We start from the raw sequence: 20,364 nt of genomic DNA on the forward strand, positions 1-20,364 counted from the left end.
GGTAGATTTTCATTCTACCCAAGGCAATCTACAGATTCAATGCAATTGCTATCAAATTGCCAACCTCATTTTTCACAGATCTAGAAAAGGCAATATGGAAATTTGTATGGAAGCAAAAAGGAGCCTGAATAGCTAAATCAATACTCAGCAAAAAGAACAAAGCTGGAGGCATTATACTTCCAGGCTTCAATCTTACCACAATGCTATAAACCATGATAGTATGGTACCCATACATAAATAGACAAATAGACCAATAGAACAGTACAGAGAATCTGGAAATAACACCACAGACCTTCAGCCAACTCATTTTTGACAAAGCTAACAAAAACAAACATTGAAGATAGGAAAACATAGCAAATGATCCTGGGAAAACTGGCTCGCTACATGCAGAAGGATGAAACTTGACCCCTACATATCACCATATACAAATATTAACTCAAAGTGGAACAAGGACTTACACATGAAACCTCAAACTATAAAAATCTTAGGAGAAAACTTAGGGAACAACCTCCTGAACGTTGGAGCAGGCAAAGAAATCATGGCCAAGTCCTCAAAAGCAAATGCAACAAAAGTTACAATTGACAGGACCTTATCAAGCTAAAATTTCTGCACAGCAAAGAAACAATCAAGAGACTAAAGAGGTAAGCCACAGAATGGGAAAAAATACTTGCAAATTATGCATCTGACAAATGCCTAACATCCAGGATCTACGCGGAACTCAAACGAAGCAAAAAGAAACAAACAAACAAACAAAAAAAAACCATTAAAAAGTAGTTAAAGGACATGAACAAACACTTCTCAAAAGATGACATACAGACAGGCACAGTGGCTCAACCAGTAATCCCAGCACTTTGGAAGGCTGAGGCGAGAGAATTGCCTGAGACTGGAGGTTTCAGACAAACCTGGGCAACTTGGTGAGACCTCATCTCTACAACAAATCACAAAAACTAGCCAGATGTGGTGGCATGCATCTGTAGTTCCTGCTACTTGGAAGGCTAAGGCAGAAGGATTCCTAAAAGAACTAAAAATTGACCTTCCATTTGATCCAGCAATTCCTCCTGGGAATATACCCTGAGGAACATAAATCTTTCTACAAAAAAAAGACACCTGCACACACAAGTTTATTGCCACACTATCCACAGTAGCAAAAACATGGAACCAACCCTACTCCCCATCGAAAGTGGACTGGATAAAAAACCATGGTACATATGCCTGATGAAGTATTATGCAACTATAAAGGAGAAGAAAATCATGGATTTTGCAGCAAATTGAAGGGAGTTAGAGACCATCATACTAAGTGATCTATCATAGAAACAAATAACTGAATACCGCATGTTCTCACTCATAAGTGGGTCCTGAGCATTAGTCACATAACCACAAGGGAAGAATCAGCAGTTTCTAGGCACTGCTAGGGTAGGGAGGGAGATAGAAGGGTGGGAGGCATGTGACAACACAAAGGGCACCTGGTTCATCACCAGGAAAAGTGGCGGCCAGTTAGAACCCCAAACTTTACCTTCAGCCTACTTGTGTAGCTTATCATTACTTGTACCCCACATTACTATAATAAAATAAAATTTAAAAAAAGGAAAAAGAGTAGAAATTTCCTCTGACATCATCTTAAAATGTAGATAAAAATTTAAAAAGTACTAGTGTATCAGAGTGGATCAAATAAGTGCAGTATATTTTGGTTCACCCTAACAATGGAATGATGGTTTGATACTACAAAATTATGCAATATTTGAATATTACAATGTAATATATTGAATGTAATTTATTATATTACGGTATCATCTTTGTCTATGCAAAATATTTTTGCTAACATTCACTGTAAAAGATTTCAGCAGACTGGCTATGGAAATTTCTCAGCTTTGTAAAGAATGTCAAACAAAAACTGGGAACAATAATTTCTAGCTATTCTCTTTAACATTCTCTTTTATATTAGGAGAAAGACAAGAATGTCTATTGTTACCATTTATTTTCAACACTGTTAAGGAGATCTTACCAGTGCAGTAAGATAAAGGAAAAAACAAAAAGTATGAGAAATGGAAAGAAAGAATATTGTCATTATGTTTAGGCAATATGATTGCTTGCATAGAAAACCCAAGTTTTCACAAATACTTATTAAAATCAAAAGTGCTAGATATGACAATATAGAGAAGAAATTGCATTTTATACATAAGTAATGCAAATATTATGTTAATAAAGCTGTAAGTTTCGATATAATAATCACCAAATACAGAAAATAAGATATTCTGAATGTTATAATTTTTTTTTATCTCCTCTAAATAATGATGACGCAATCTTCTTTGGCACTTTCACTATTCAATTTGATTTTGTTAAAATTCTTCCCTCATCTCTAAAGCTTAAGTATTTTATAATACAAGTTCATCAGATCAGTTCAATTATCTCACAGACCTGGGACAGTGGGAAGAAAATGAGCAGTACTAGCAGAGGGATCTCAGGAAACTTGTTGGTTTTAGTTTTGTTTTGTTTTTGTTTACAGTCAACCATAACTGTTGGCTGCCATACTACAGGAATAGTATATTCAGTGTACTGTTTGATCTAGCCTCTGCTCTAGCTTTAAGATATAGTACTATCTGACACCCACTCCCAACCTCTTCTTCTCTACACCCCCATCACCAAACCCAGGCATACTTCTTGTTTCACTGACTATGACCCTCAGTCATATCAGTATTATAACTTCATATTACATTAGTATTGTAACTGCTACTACATTAGAACCCCAACATGATACATAAATGTATTTTCAAGATCGGGTATGTGGTATAAAACTCTAGATTCAGATAAGGTCTGAGCCAATGATAGTATCTATTTGTCACTATTAAAATTCACTACTTTGGCTTTTTATTTTGTTCTTTCTGTCCATTTTGCTGCATGAACAAATGTGTTTGTGGGGCAAAATCTGTCAGTATGATATTCTACATATGCCTTCTCTGTGTTTACAGTCCTGTTTTTACTATTTCAACATTACTGTGAAACATTTGTGTTTCTTCTTTTAAAGTTCATATAAGAGAAAATTCTCTCTGCATATGGCAAGTCCCCAGATTCTCATTATTGTGAGACATTTTCCCTAATTAAAAACATTCATAAAAATTAACTGCAAGGAGTTAGAGGCAAGGTTACTTCAGATTACATCTTATAAGAATATGAAGAAAAATGTGTGTTTTATAGTATAATGTTCTGTGCTGAGCAAGAGTCTAGATGTGGCTTTGCTCAAGGCCTGAGTTATATACTTAATTTTACATATTAAAATTTAATGACCTTTTAAATGTAATATGCCTTTAACAAACAGTGTGTTTTTCTTTTCCAGTAGCATAAGTTTATAGTGTTATAGAAATAATAGTTTGGAGCATAGTTAATGCAATTTTTTTTTGCTATATGCATTTAAGTTTTTTCACTGATTTTAAAAGCTTTTTTTTTTTAAAGACACATTTATTCAGCGTCATGATCAGACTATTACATTTAGTAATCAACAGCATGGTTGCAAAAAAAAAAATCTACATTTAAAACCCTTTGTTGGAATGCTTTATACTTTCCACAGAACATTAAAAGCTTTTTTTTTAATAGCACTGTCATTTTTTTCCAGTTTTGACAAAATTCTGAGAAAAAATGGTTTAAAACATATTATTATGTTTCTTTTGGTTTACAGAAAAATTAAAATTATACAAGTACCATACTTTTATTGACTCGTTAAGTATCTTAATTATATGTGCATATAGAGCTCTTTTTCACTCATGATTTATGGATTTTGTAATTTAAGATGATCTTAGATTGGAGAAAGTATATTTTGAAATATGTTTCTAGAGGCTTTCAGGGACAGCTAGAATAGGGAAAGCATTTTTATACGTGGGAGAAATGCTTGTTTCACGATGCACTTATTTCCAAATGTTCCTGGCAAGCACAGATCTTAATTTTACATTCCTTTCTCCTGCGCACTTTTTATTTCCCACCCAACAAATGAGGTAATGAAAAGGGGTTATAGAGCAGCAGGAAGACCTGTTGTTACAGTAGGTAGCTAGGCAACCAGCACCCATGCCAGTGTTTTACACGGAATGCTACCAAAACCTTACGTTTGTGGAGAGCATTTTATATTTTACAACATGGGCTTACATTTACATGATCTCACTTGACCCCCACTCTGAGAGGTATGTAGAAAAAAATTAACATTGTTTCTATTTGTGTGTGATAATATCACCATAGAGTAGATTGGGGCTATTTTGGATATCATAGTAGGTGGTGAGATAGAAATTTAACTGAGGACTTCTCATTTTATAGTTATTGTTTTTCCTCTGTATTTCACTGTGGTGAAATTTCAAATAGTTGCTGACTGGATAAAAATTCTGTTTTGTCACAGTTCAAATGCATTTATAAATAAACCTAAGAAAATATTAGTGGCCTCTGAAGAAATATTATTCACTAAGATTATAGTTTTAAGATTTGGAGACATTTGCACTTCCATTAACACTATTATTTACTCCAATTATGAAGGGAAAAGTTCAGTTAAAAAATTCTGAACTCTGGGCAAGTATTCAGTTAAAATTTCCTTAACTATTAACAGTTTTAAACTATTTTAAACAAAGTGCACATTTCATCCAGATTGAAGAATTGTAGCATTAAAACATGGATGTGGTGTGGTGCAATTTATATCTTCTATAATTGAACACAGAGCTTTGAGACTGGCTTGACCAGTTTCTGGAGTAGGAATATTAACCAGTGATGTGAGATAACTAAATCATGAGTTCAAGTAAAGTGAAAAAAGTAGCAGAAAAAGGAGCATAAAGTCTCAGTTGTGCAACGTTAATAGCTTCTAGAAATTTGCTGTATGACATTGTCCTTGTTCTTAACAATAATGCATTATACACTTAAAATTTTTTAAAAGGGTAGATCTCATGTTGAGTGTTCTCAACACAATAAAGTAATATGAAAAAATGGTGGAAGGAGGAGCAGAAGTGTTAAGGTAGAGAACATAAAAGAGGAGTCTAGAGAATTGATAGGACTAGAAGTGAGAATCAAAGTTATAGGTGGAATCTAATTTCAGAGTAGGAGAAAATAATTGAGGAAAATGATTAAGAACATATTTTTTGAAAAAAGTCAGGGTTCATACCTAATAAATGGAGCTGCTTTTCGTCCTTTTAAAATACTCTTTGAATGAAAAAAAATATCTTAATGGCTTAGGACAGAATAAACAATGCCATGCCTGCCATTCTTTCAATATCTCAGCTGCATCCTCCTTCTCTGGTGGAAGATATCCTGAGTCCAACTGCACTCAGCCCCTAGATAAGTTTAAGAAATCATTTTAAATATATTTGAAATAAAATATTCTGCTTATGAGAAGGACAAATCTTGAGCATGGTAGGCAGCAATGGAGCTGACCATGGTGCTGGTAGAATGTACCATTTCTAACAACATGTTATTTTTCCCTATAATAACAGATCTGGGCAGAGGTTGAGAAATGGGATTTGTTAGGAAAGTAGGATCCTGGTGAAGATGAGCAGAAAAGTAAAAGACCATTGAATCCATTATATCTATTTCCTAAAATATATTAGGTGGTGATCTTATAGTTTTCATCAAGGGAGAGAATGTGGTGCATCTGAAAATCTGTTATTTTATATTTGATTCTGATTACCAACATCAACATAACTTTTGCATTACCTTCTCAGTTCCAGTGGGTGTTTCCTAAGTGAATGACCTGTAAGCTTCCCAGGTACTATCTAACTAATGGAATTCCAAGTGGTAAACAAATTACTGTTAGAACCAAGGATAAAACAGCAAAAATCGTCATTGCTACAAAATTTTTTATACCTTATCTTACGCTAGTCTACTATAGTCTACATATAAATAAAATTTTTCTGTATGTGTTGTATATGTCATGCACAAAGTTTAAATTATTACCTTTTTATTTCAGTGATATATCTTAGGGCTTAAACAAATGTTTTATAATAAATTAGTACATTTAAGTAATATTTAAACACATTGTAAAGGTCATAAAAGTATTTTATGATTAACCTGAATTTGATTATTTTATGAAATGGACTTATAAATTTAGAGACAGAGAGACTAATAACTATGGTTAATGCATGTTCCTTTGCATTCTTGCCGTTAGTTTAAAAAAAATGCAAAAAGTCACCAGTTCTTTCAAATGTAATTAGCTCTGCATGCATTTAGAAATTCTTAGTTTCTTTACCATCTGAGGCAGATTTTCTGTTGCAGCTGTAACTTAAAAAACAGCTATAATCAGATTAATACTGTTATCAAAGAATTCATGGCGAGTCAGTAAAAAGTTCAGAAAAAAGATGAAAATATTAACTTCTTTTCTTTATTTTAGAAAAACTTAAATGTAGGTATTCATAATAAAAAATAAGGCAACCTAAGATATATCTATATCTAATATATATAAGCATATAGAGATATGAATTTACATGTTAAAATACATAGCATAGCTGGCATGTAATTTTAAGACTTTATACTTGCAATTGACTTAGGTAGTCAAGCAATTTGGGGTCCAAATTTATTTAATATTTTTGCTATAAGTTGATTTGTCTGGAAGCAGATGCTGAAATAATGGAGTCAAATATGTCTATTTGGTCAATCCATTTGAAAAGAAGGAGAAGGAAACAGGATTGGGTATCAAAAAAGTTAGGTGATGCAGGCTCAACAAAGCCTAAGCTAATCCACAGATGAGCTTCAGAGAGGGAATTGCCCTTTAGAAAGCTCTGCACAGGGACAAAATGACTGGACCTTTATATACCCTTCTCATTCAGTAGTCAGGTGTGGGCTTCCCTGGGAAAGGCAGTCTTAAGCGAGGAATTGTAACATTTAGTTGTAATAAGTGTTGTGATTATTTTGAAAAATAATCTTTATATTTTAGAATACTTACTGGAATATTTATGGATATAATTATAATTGGTGTGGGATTAAAAACAAAAACACACAAACAAACAAAAAAAAGACAAGAGCCAAACTTCAAGTGGTTTCCAATGATCAGATATGGAACAATTTGAGCTTACCTCCTTCCCTCAACAGACCAAAAAGTATCAAGACACCTAAAATATATAAGCATGCATGAGTTAATAATAACATCCTAAAATAATATTAAGTAATTGCTTGGGCAACTAATCATTATTTTGAAGATAAAAAAAAGAAACAGCCTAGCCCCATTTCTGCCTCTCTTGTACAAATATATTTCACAGTCATCAGAAAATTGAAAAAAGTTTTTATTTATATTTGAATTTCAGATATATAAATGCAAAAGGAATGGTAGAATAGAAAAATTGTTTTTACCAACACTTAATAAACTAAGGGACTTAAGCAATGATTGCAGTGGAATGCTTAAATATTAGACAATAGAATTGATGGAAAATCTAACTGATGATTTAAGTTAAAGCTCCTGAATTCACTGATTAATCTTGTCCAGTTGGAGTGATAATTTATATTATTGTATGCTCTTCTGATAAGATACATTATGATGTTATTATTTCCACCATAATTAAACCAGTGTAATCAAGTTTCCACCTCTAACTGAATTTGCAGGAAATATGGGAGTTAGAGAAATACCATAAATAACAGTGAAATCCAAATATTAGCACTATGTGGAAAATATTATAAGACACAGTAAGTGACATGAAAGTAAAGGGATGAATAACTATTATAAAGTTGAAAAGCCTTATAAGAAATACTAACCAAATGCAATTGTGTGGATTTTGTTTGGATCCTACTTTGAACAAATCAACTATATTATATTTTTTATTGTAGAATAAGTATTAGATGATATTAAAAACCTATTGTTAAATTTTATTTGTGGTAATGTCATTGTGGCTATGTTAAAATGGTCTTATTTGTTAAAAAGGTAAACTGACTTATTTATGGGTAAAATTTAGTGGTGGTAAATATCAGAACTGATTAAACAAGATTGGAAATTAGCAAAAATTATAAGTTATTGAAACTGAGTTATAGGTGATAAATACATGAACATTTATTATCCTCTCTGTATGTAGTTGAAAATATTTCTAATTAAATATTAATATATTAAGCTATCTGAATGAATTCACAGAGACTTTTTTTTACACTTTTAATACTAATTTTTAACAAATGCTTTAAATTTTCAATAGTGGTCACTTTCAATAGTGGTTACTTTTGTCATAAGTTAACATTTAAAGAGCAAATAGGATTCATCTTTCACCATGATCTTTGTTTCACTTCCACTGTGCTTTCTTTTGAACCTGATTCTTTCTTTTAGTTCCTTTTAGTTCTTTATTTTTATTTTTTAAATTTTAAATTTTTTTTTTTTTTTTTTGAGTTGGAGTCTCACTCTGTCGCCCAGACTGGAGTGCAGTGGCCGCTCCCGGCCACCGCAGCCTCAACTTGCTGGGCTCCGGCGATCCTTCCGCCTCAGCCTTCCGAGTAGCTGGAACTACAGGCGCGTGCTGCCACGCCCGGCTCACTTTGATTTATTGTAGAGATGAGGTCTCGCTGCCCAGGCGGGTCTTGAACCCGCGGGGTCTGCCAATCCACTCACCTCAGCGTCCCAAAGGCGCGGGATTACAGCCTGAGCCACCGAGCCTGGCTAAATTTTTTTATTTTAAAGATGTGGAGTACAATTCAGATTTAAGTATACAAATGTTCATTTTGCAGGTATCCTTGCTGATGAGGTGTGCCCCTGCCCCCCAGCAGAATCCCACTACTGCCAATCCTGCCTAAAACCAGCATGGCAAAAATGTCATAAGGGACAAATAGTATGTTGAAAGGAAGATCTAGCTTCAAAGAAATTTTGGCAATGACAATTATAGGTTAAATACCACAAGATGAAATTCAACACAAATAAATGCCATTGCAAATGTTCAGAATGAAAATAAACTGGCTTAACTGCAATTTACGAGAAAGAACCTACATTGTTTTAATAAAAAAAGGATTACATTATACCTATATTTGAAGACTTTATAAAGATGGAGAATTCAAAGGAATAATTTTTTTAAATGTCATAACAAGAGGCTAACTGAAGTTGCTTAACTCTATAACTTTAGTTATATAATTAACAGACTTGACAGTTTCTTTTTTTATTTCTGTTAACTTAAACCAACTATATTGGACATAACTTGTGCATTGTCTTTATGTCTTATGTCACTATTGCTAATCAAGTGTACTTGCCATAGTACACTTGACAACCATGGTGGATACTGGGATGGGTAGAAGTGCTTACTGTACTGTTCTGTTATTTTTACTGTTTCCTTGACTGATTATTAAGTTCTTACTTTTCAGTAGTTCAGACTTCAGAATCTGCTCCTTTCTCAAATGCCCAATTGATGAATCTATCCTGCTCCATTTTTCTAAGTCATGGCATAGTTTGAGGGTAGGTCTGTTTCATATGGGAAATTAAATTATGCATTATTTTTGAGGGCTATACTTTTTGAAAAATTTTTTTTTGTTTCATTTTTGCCTAGAATTTTATCCAGTTAGCTGAGATTGGAAAAAGCTAATCATTTGAATACAAACAAAGGAACTATTACTGAATACAGTAACCATTTTCACTTTAATATTTTTTCTACAGGTTTTTAGTCTATTAAAGTTCAATCCTTGGCAAAATCTGAGAGTTGAGAAGAATATTTGATGCTTGAAAATTCAGGTTTCCATTGACAATGTTTTGTATATCAGTACAATTATTTACACATTTCATAAAATTCAATTATGCTACATAAGTTCAAATAGGAAAATTTGTATCAGTATCATGCTTATATCCTTCAAAAATTTATCAATTGGCTTTGAAATAAACAAATAAACAAATTTTCAAATTGTGTATTACCTAAAATAATCATGTTTGCTACTACTGGCAATACTTTAGTATAATACAATCTTCCATATCCACATGTTCTGCCTCTGAGGGTTCAACCAACTGTAGATCAAAAAGATTTGAAAAAAATAATATAGCCATTAACATTCAAATAAAAATACAATGACAATGATTTATTTGGTATTACATTGTATTAGGTATTACAAATAATCCAGAGATGATTCAAAGTATATGGGGAGTGTGCAAAGGTTATAATGCAAATACTATGCCCTTTAATATCAGGGATTTGAGCATCCATGGGTTTTGGTATGGGGAGGAGGTAAGGGATCCTGGAACTAATCCCCTGTGGGTACTGAGAAGTGACTCTATATCCATGTGGGACCTGAATCATTGCCACTTCCACACTTGATGTTAATTTCTAGTGTCAGCGATAGTTTGCTATTCTGGCTCCACAATATCTAGTTACATCTAGCTGACATTAAGCACTCAGTAAATGTTTGTTAAATATGCTTATTAAATAAATAAATATGAAACTAGATGCAGCATATATTGCAAATTCATATTATTATCAACTTTGATAAAGTTACCATTTATGAAGTGATATTAATGAAATAACTGTCTTCTACACCAAATTCTCGGAATGTTGTACTGGCCAGCATGGTTCAATTTTTCTAGAGACATAGCACAGATTTAGATTGTAGAGTTGACTTATTTGTTGCACATAATTCATCCTCCCCAAAATACTTGCGATATTAAACATATTTGGTGTTTGTTAGTTGATAGGCTGCAACAGTGAGAGAAAGCAGATAATTTCAATTATTGAAAATGCTTGATTTTTCACTAAAATATGATTCCATAGATGCACTTTCTCTTTATAAATTATGATTTTGTATTTTAGTATTCCCTGTAAACCATTTTTGATCCTTTGATTTAACAAATTTATAGAGTATTTTTCCAAAATGATGTTGAAATGCTGTAAAAAGAGATATATCTTTATGACTACCAATAAATAGATCCAAATTATGATCATGAGAATTGTGTATCGCAATGAATTTGAAAACTTCCACTCTAGATATCAAGAAGAATGATCCACATGAAGGAAGAGCAGGGCATGCAATGTCACTCAGAATTATTGGTGTCTTATAGACATGTAAACAGGGTGTTTATATATTTATGTTCAGGAGAAAACTGAAATATGACAGTTTCTAAGAGCCGGGACATATAGAAGCTGAGATAGCTTCTATGCCTTAATTATTTCATCTAAGAAAAAATCTCTCTATTATCACTAGACTATTTGATAAATGCTCATTTCCTTGCAATATCGTGTTTGTGATTGCTTGCAAGAGAAGGGGGGTTGAAAATTAGAAGGTGAGTCTAAGGTAGATGCCAAAAAGTAAGAAATTTACAGCCACGGAGCATATACTATAACCTAAAAAATATCTAAAAATATGTCCTTCAATAGGTATACTGTCTTCACATATAAAAAATCCTACCAGTATTTCACTTACTCGTTATCATTTGAAGCCTTTGTCATTATGTTATACAAAATGTGAAGAGTTATGTCTCAATAATTGAACATTTTAATTGGCTTATGACTTAAATTTACAATGTCTTGGTAATAAATAGCTAGTTTTAAAATCCTGCCAACAGGCTTATTAATTCTGCATGTATTTACTCAGCACCTACTCTATAGAAGATGCTCAGCAGATCTTGAGAAATAAGAATGATAAGACAACAAGAAAATGAATACACATTTCAGCTATGACAATTGACTCAGTACATTGTAATTTTTTTGCATGATTGACCATTTTTGCTTTAATTATGTAAATGTGTGGGTAGATGTGAGCTGGATTATAATATAAACAGTGTTTTAGCTATGTGATCATCAAAAATGTTTGAAAAATACTGCACTTAGCTGTGAGTTGTCTGAAAACAGGGAAATATTGTCTGTCTGAGAATGGAGACTATTTCAAGTATTTTGTCTATTTCTCTTGCAACCAACACTGTAACTGGAATGTTATAGGTACTTAGAGTTTGTTGAATCTTAGGCAAGATTCAAGTAACAATTTTTTTTATATGTCAGTACAATTATTGTTTGAAGAGTAATAAAGTTCCTAAAGCCATTAAACCCCAAGACAAAGATGTCATAAGCAATAAGGTTGAATTGTTTTTGTTGTAAGTGCCATCCAGGTAATTTTAAGGCTATCCATGAGGGAAAGAAATGTCAAGAAAAAGTTCTATCATGATGGAGAGTGATATTGGAATGCATTATTGTAACTTAGATGATTATGTCGCTAGAGCTGAGCAGGCAGGGGCATCAAATCTAAGTAGAAATTTGTTGAGGAAGTAGAAAACTGTCACCCATTGGAATAAAGTTTAGGAAATGAGGTTAAAACCCTAAGTTGCAGGAGAAATAGTAAGTGCCACCCCAGCATTAAGAAGATGGGGGCTTGGTAGCTATAGCAATGGGAAAGAAAAATTAAGTAGGCAATAGAAAGAAGCTAGATTCTCAGCTATGTGACCAGAAAATGATGAAGAAAATGGGGAAAAAATGGAAAAGAGATGGCTAAAACTTATAGTGGGGTCAGGCGTGATTGTGGATAATCAGATAGATCTCCATGAAGTTATTGACTCTGTCATAACAAGCACAGAACATATTGAGAAAGCATAAAATCCATTTGTCTAATTCAAGCAAAGAGAATGGTAAAGGAAATACACAGCAAAAACAGGTTTTAGATAGCAAGTACACGGTAAGGAATGGAGAATGTTATTTATGGGTTCTTTGCTACATGGCAGGCATGGTACTAAGCATTTATATGCCTTACCCACATTTAATCCTGTAATAATTAGATACTGATTCCATCCCCTTTTTATAGTTGAAGATGCTGAAGTACAGAGAGATATAACTTGCTAAGGTCAAATTGTTTGAAGGCAGGGGAGTATTATGGTCAGGAAGAAATGTCTGAGTGTATAAACTCTCAATTACCAAACCACATTATCTTCATAGATATCATTCTGTATCCAGGATTATATTCCACATGCATTTTACAACCACATAGCTCTTTGAATTAAATTTTTTCAGTTGAAGTTAACTTATTTTTAAATCCCCAATTAGTCTCTTATAGCATTAACCAATTAGGCATATGTTTGAGACCAACTTGGCAGATTTCACTGTAATATAACAAGCCTGGGCTCTTATTATCTCTTCCATGTGTGTCCTTTAGAGCCTTAGATACAGCCTCTGGCTGACTTTGGATATTGATTCCATTTTGCTGCCAACATTCTTCAATTGATGTAGAAAATCCAGGCTGATCTATTAATATACCCAAGTCTGCCTTCTGCAGCATAGGCTTGAAGCAAATTTTTAAAGAACATATTTGCAGTCAGCTTTATTTCTAGACCTTTTTATATCAGATCACCAACAATAAGGTCCAAAAGAGAAAATAGATGCCTGTGTCATTCAAGACCCCTCATTCAGGGGTCTGAAATCTCATTCAGAATTTTGTGTTATAAAACCTTTCAACCCAGCCATATTTTTCCTGTTATTTTATATAAACCTTTCATTCTATAACCTGGCCAAACTACCCTCTCTATTCTTTAAAATGCTTTTCATCTATTCATTGTTTATCTGAATTTCACCCATTTTTTTTAAAGCCAGATCATATTCCACCTCTGCTAATAGTCAACTACTTAGTGGTATCTTCCACAGCACTGATTAGAATTAGCATTCATTAGTAATTTTATTTTTGACTCCTTTATGTGGTTAGTGTATTTTTATTTGATTCTCTGTCTTAGTTCAAGTAGATTATAGACAGTCTCTTCCCTAACTTCTGTAGGATCTTGACACATGTATTGACATCACTGATTAGCATAAACCATTGTACTTTGCACATGCCAAACACAAAATAAATGTTTTTTATTTGATTAGCATTTTTAAAAGTTATCAAATTATAATCTCACTAATAAATACAATAGCATATAGAGAACATTTATTGTAGGAATCTGAAGCTTAGGGACAAAGTAGATAATAATTTAGCAAATCGTCTAGAGATTACATGTCTTGTTTAAAATGGAAAATTATCGCAGTGTAGGAATGCAGGTACAGAGCTGCCAGATCTTGATTTTTTTAAAAGACAAGGCAGAAATTCACATTTTATTGTGAAAATTCTTCAATGTTCAATATTTGCTGAAACAAATTTTAAACACTCTGCAAGTCAAAATAAACACATCTGCTGTCCCATCTATCAGCCCACACGTTTGTACCTTCTAGTATATGTGTATCTGTCATTTTAATATGATGTTTAGAACACTTTATTCACAAGTATAAACATCATAATCTAATGTATTAACATACACTATTTGTTCCTACAGAACAGAATGTAACATAAAATAAAAAGGACCGAGCATTATTACAAAGTTTTATTTCATATGTATATTTCAACAAGACTTTGTGAACAATTTTGTATTGCTCAGAAATGCAGTAGTGATGGGAAATCTAGCATTCAATTCTAGCATGAATTACTATATCATTTATGGAAGCATTAATGTAGATAGTTGTGAGGCCCTAATAACAGTTGCCACATTCTATAGCTACAGGAATCAAACATTTCTGTGACAAATCAAAGATGTGTAATCATTAGACTGCTGCTTCCCTAAGTTTAGATTTCACTTCAATTCAGTCAACAATTATTGAATGTCTGCTTTGAGAGAGACCTCATGGTAGGTAACGTAGAGAACACAAAAAAGAGTAAAATACTTTATCCTCTCATATTTTCTTTGCCTATCTAATTTCTACATATTCCCTCAAAGTACAAATCTTATCAAACTTCTCTTGAATCTAGTTGAGGAGCAAAACAAATGGCCAAATAAACATAATACAAAATATACTTTAATAAGTTATTTCAAGGTGATACCAAAAATTATCTGGGTACACAAAAATTGCAAAGTAAAATTCTACTGGTTTCACAATAATTCAAAGCTTATAGTTCAAATTATCAGTCGCAATTTCAAGCACATAAAGCATACCCCTGCAAGGACAATGAAAAGCAGTTATTCTAGATGCTGAAGATGGAGCTGTGAACAAGACTGACACATTTTCCTCATCCTGGTACAACGTGACAAAGGCAGATCATAAGTAAAAATGATAATTTCTTTTGTTATCATTCAGTTGGCAAGAAATGCTTTGATGAAAGTAAAATAGCAAGTGACCAGTAGGAATTGAAGTCAACATTAGTTAGATTGAACAAGAAAACTTGCTTTGAGAAAGTAATAGTTGAGCTGAGATCTGGTGATGAAGGGTAACCAAAGATGTGACTATCAGGAAGCCAGGCAGAGGGTACAAACTTTCTATGCCCCATGAATGGAAAGAAAAGTGTGACAAGGACCAGAGTAAGCAGGAAGAAAGTAGTGGGAAAAGAAGGCAAATCACACTTGATTATGTTGTCTAGCATGAGAACTTTGGAAGTTATTTGAAACTTAGTGGGTGGCCATTGAAAAGTTTTAAGCAAGGGACTGTTACTATATGGTTTACATATTTGAAAGATCACTTTAGTTTAAGTGGACTTGGTAGATGGTATCTTAACTATTGAGATTAAAAATGTTGGTAAGGGGAGCAACAGGATTAGAGGATATTAGCTTTTTTAGTGTGATAACAACCCTCAAAATATCTGTGGCTTACAAAATTGTTTTTCATTCATGATACCTATCATATACTAAATTGCAACTGTTGTAGAGCTACTTTGTGTGTCATTTTAAACCACGATGAAGTTGAAGCAGCAGTCCCTATTTGAAATGTATTATTTCTCATAGCAGAGACAAAAAAACAAGATGTAGAGCTTTATTTTTTTGTTAAGTTTCTACCCAGGTGTAGTATAGTCATATTTACTCTCATTGGTCAAATCGAGTCACATGGCCAAGCATGGCAATGAGATAGCACTGGAGGCACTGCCAGTCAATCAGCAACATATTAGTGGGTTTTTTTTTTTAAAACAGAGGTGCATAGCTGGAGACGATAATGTAATTTGCCACAAGAGGTTAAGGTTTATATGGGGCAAAATTGTTAATGGGAGTATCTTCAGCAGAGTACAAATCTCCAGTACTGGATCTATGTTATAAGAGAAAGGATAATCTGGTATTTAACCTTGCTTTGCCACTAACAAACATGTGCATCTGGGCAACTCATTTAGCTTACCTTGGATTCATTTTCTTGATCTGTAAAATAATAAGTTAGTACCAGAATCAGGCAAAATTATATTGGCTTTCAAGACATCCATGTTCCCTTAATGATATAATTTTATACAAAAAGTATATGATATTATGTGAATATGTATATTTTCTGGAGAAAGGATGCTTGCCTCTTCAAAATCACTGGTACCTAAAAAGAAGATTACAAACAACTAGAAAAATAAATGATTTCTAAGATTCACAATGAGCTTTGAAATCTGCATACATAACCTGTGAGAGCACATAGCACCCCCAAGTTTAATGAATCTCTTTTTTCCATTTCTATCTTTTTTGATGAAATCATACTAATTATAACCAAAAAAAAAAAAAAAAAGAAACGGCTAGTAGTCTCTAAACACCTGTCTAAAAAGTTTATATTAGCTCCATAGCATGAATCATCCTGTGTTATTTTCCATGAACAACAAGCATATATGACCACTTCTATAATGCATAATTAAAATCTTGCTCATTTTTTACAAAAAAGATCATGCAAACAAATTTGAATTGAACATATTTTCCACAACTTTCCCTCCACATATAACATATTATGAATATCCTTCCAGAATCGTATATATAGATCTAATTTATCTTCAATAGATTTATATTTGTTAACAGTGTGCATAAGCAGAGACCCAAAAAACCCAAAACTTATCTTTTGGAGTGCAGGCCCCTTGTGGTACATGTGGAATTTGTTCCTCTGGATCAGTCAACAAAAGTTTTAATCTGGAAGTTTTGAGAAGGTTGCATCACGATTTGTGAAAGAAACATTCCAAGCTGTGACAAAAAGGTGACTGACTCTTCCACCATGACAATGCACCTGCCCACACTGTGCTAAGTCTTCTGCAGTTTTTGACCCAAAACAGCATGACACCTGTGCCTCACCCTCCCTATTAACCTGATTTCACCCTGAGCAACTTTTTTTGTTTCTCTGTATGAAAAAAGTCCTCAAAAGAATAGTTTTATTCAAGTGAAAGAGGTGAAACAAAAAAAATAACAGAAGCATTAAAAGGAATCAAAATTGATTAGTTTAAAAACTGCTTTGAGTAGTGGGAAAAGTGTCTTAATGGACGTATTGAATCAAACAGAGAGTACTTTGAAAATGACTGAAATTTAAACATGTAAGAATAAATATGTAATTAGATTGACCAAGAAAAAGAGAGAAAAAACCCAAGTAAACACAATCAGAAATGCAAAAGATGAAACATAATGGACTCTGAAGAAATACAAAAATTTATCAGCGATTACTATGCACACTCGTATGGAAACAAACATGAAAATCTAAATGAAATGGAAGTCTTTCTCACATCACACAACATCCCAATGTTGAAACAAGAAGAAATTGAGACATTAAATAGACCAATAACAATCTAGGAAATTGACTCCATCTTAAGAAAACTACCCATAAAAAAAGTCCTGGACCATAGAGCTTTCCAGTGGAGTTCTACAACACATACAAGGAGGAGCTGATTCCAAGTCTATGGAAAGTATTCCAAGCAATCAAGAAGGATGGAACTTTCCCCAAATCTTTTTATGAAGCTAACATCACAATGATACACAAACCAATTAAAGAGTCAGAAAGAAAAAGAGCTACAGACCAATATCCCTGATGAACACAGATGCAAAAATATTAAACAAGATTATAGCAAATTGGATCCAACAACACTCTCAAAAGTCATCTACCATGACCAAATAGGCTTCATTCCCAGAATGCAGGGATGGCTCAACACCCACAAGACCATACATATAATTAAATATATCAGCAGATGAAAAAACATGATTATATCATTAGATGCAGAAAAAGCTTTCAATAAAATCCAGCATCCCTTCCTGATTAAAACTCCTTGAACCCCTAGGCATTGAGGGAACATACTTCAAAATAGTAAGAGCCATCTACAATAAACCCACAGTCAACATACTGCTAAACAGACAAAAATTGGAAACATTTCCCCTAAAAACCAGAATAAGACAAGACTGTCCACTCTCACCCCTGCTGTTCAACATGGTGTTGGGAGTCCAAGTTAAAGCAATCAAACAAGAGAAGGAAATCAGGAGTATCCAAATAGGAAAAGAAGAAGTCAAGTTATCTCTTTTTGCTGATGATATGATTCTATACCTCGAAAATCTGAGAGGATCTGTTAAAAACCCTCTTGAACTGATAAAGGACTTTGGCAAAGTCTTGGAGTACAAAATCAACAGGCAAAAGACAATTGTATTTTTATATACCAACAACAAATATGCAGATAACCAAATAAAAGCACAATCCCATTAACAATAGCAACAAAAAAGATGAAATACCTCAGCATCTTTCTAACCAGAGAAGTGAAAGACCTTTATAATGAAAAATACAATTCACTGGTCAATAAAATCAAAGATGACAAACAAATGGAAATATATACCATGTTCATGGAGTGGAAGAATCAACATTGTTAAGATGTCCATCCTACCAAAGGTAATCTACAGATTTAATGCAATACCCATTAAATTGTCAGCATGATTCTTCTCAGACCTGGAAATGACAATACAGAAATTCAAATGGAAACATGAATGACCACAAATAGCCAAAGCAATCCTCAGCAAAAGAAACAAAACAGAGGTATCACACTTTCAGACTTTAAACATTATTATAAGACTACAATTATCAAAACAGCCAAGTGTTGATAAAAAAACAGGCATATAAACCAATGGAACAGGCTAGAAATTCCAGAAGCAAAAACCTCAATTTCTCAACCAATTCATCTTGGACAAAGTTTCCACTAACAGCCACTCGGGAGAGGAGAACTTATTCAGTAAATAGTGCTGTGAAAACTGGCTGACCACATACAGAAGATTAAAACAAGAACATTACCTGTCATCATACACAAAAATCAACTCTAAATGGACCAAAGACCTAAATGTAAAACCTCCAACTATAAGAACCTTAGAAAATGCAGGAGATACCCTTATGGAAGTTGGAACTGGCAACCAATTCCTGATCAAAATCCCAAATGCCCATGCCATAACATATAAGATAGACAAGTGGGACCTCATCAAACTGTAATGCTTCTGCAAAGCCAAAGAAATCATCAAGAGAGTGGGAAGACAGCCCACAGAATAGGCAAAAAAAATTATTTGTCAACTGTATATCTGCAAAGGCCTAAGGAACTCAAATGTGCTGAAAAGAAACAAACAATCAAACCTATTAAAAAGTGGGCAGAAGATATGAATAAACATTTCCCAAAAGAAGACATACCAGCAGCCAACAAATACATGAAAAGAATGCTCAATCTCACTAATCATCAAATAAATGCAAATTAAAACTACACCAAGATACCACCTAACTCCAGTTAGTATAGCCACCAGTAATAATTCAGAAAACAACAGATGCTGGAGAGGATGTGGGGAAAAGGGCACACTTATAAACTTTTGGTGGGAGTGTAAAATAGTACAACCTCTGTGAAAACAGTTTGATGCCTAAAAGATCTAAAAATTGACCTTCCATACCACCCAACAATTCCCCTTCTGAGAATATACCCAGAGGAACTCAGATCACTCTGTGAAAAAGATACCTGCACACACATGTTTATTGCAATATTATTCACAATAGCAAAAACATGAAACCAACCCTGCTTCCCATTGAAAATAGATTGAATTAAAAAATATGGTACATATACACAATGGAATATTTTGCAGCCATAAAGAAGGACAAAATTACGAACTTCACAGCAACTTGGATGAATTTAGAGTCTATAGTACTCAGTGATCTCTTACAGAAACAAAGAACCATATATTCTCCCTCATAAGTGGACCCTGAACAATTGTCATTATACTATAAGAAAGGGATTGGAAACTTCCAGTGAATGGGGAAGGGGTGCACACTTTTTCAGTAATGGTACATGATCTCAAACCAGGTGAAGTGGGGACCAAAGTGAGGTCCAAACTTTACCTGTACAATGATTTGTATACCTAACCCTGAGTTGTACTCTATAACTTTAAAATAAAAAAAAAAATTTAAATACATTCAGTGACAGACACATCTTTTACAGCATCCAGTCATGAACATAACTCATATGATGTGCAACAGTGACAAACACATTTTATACAACATGTACCCAGTGAGTAAAATATTCATAAAACATTCACCCAGTTTTAAAAATATTTTGTAAAACATGCAAGCAGTTACAAACACACCTTATTCAACATGCACCCAGTTATGGACACACCTCATACAAGGTGCAACAATGACAGACACATTTTATACAACATGCACTCAGTGACAGACACATTTCATACAAAGTACACCCAGTTAGTGAAACATTCATACAACATGCACTGAGTGACAGACGCATCTTATGCAACAT

The sequence above is a fragment of the Carlito syrichta genome, unplaced genomic scaffold (assembly GCF_000164805.1).
Source record: "Carlito syrichta isolate Samal-C Ts95f unplaced genomic scaffold, Tarsius_syrichta-2.0.1 Scaffold73452, whole genome shotgun sequence".
NCBI lineage: Eukaryota > Metazoa > Chordata > Mammalia > Primates > Tarsiidae > Carlito > Carlito syrichta.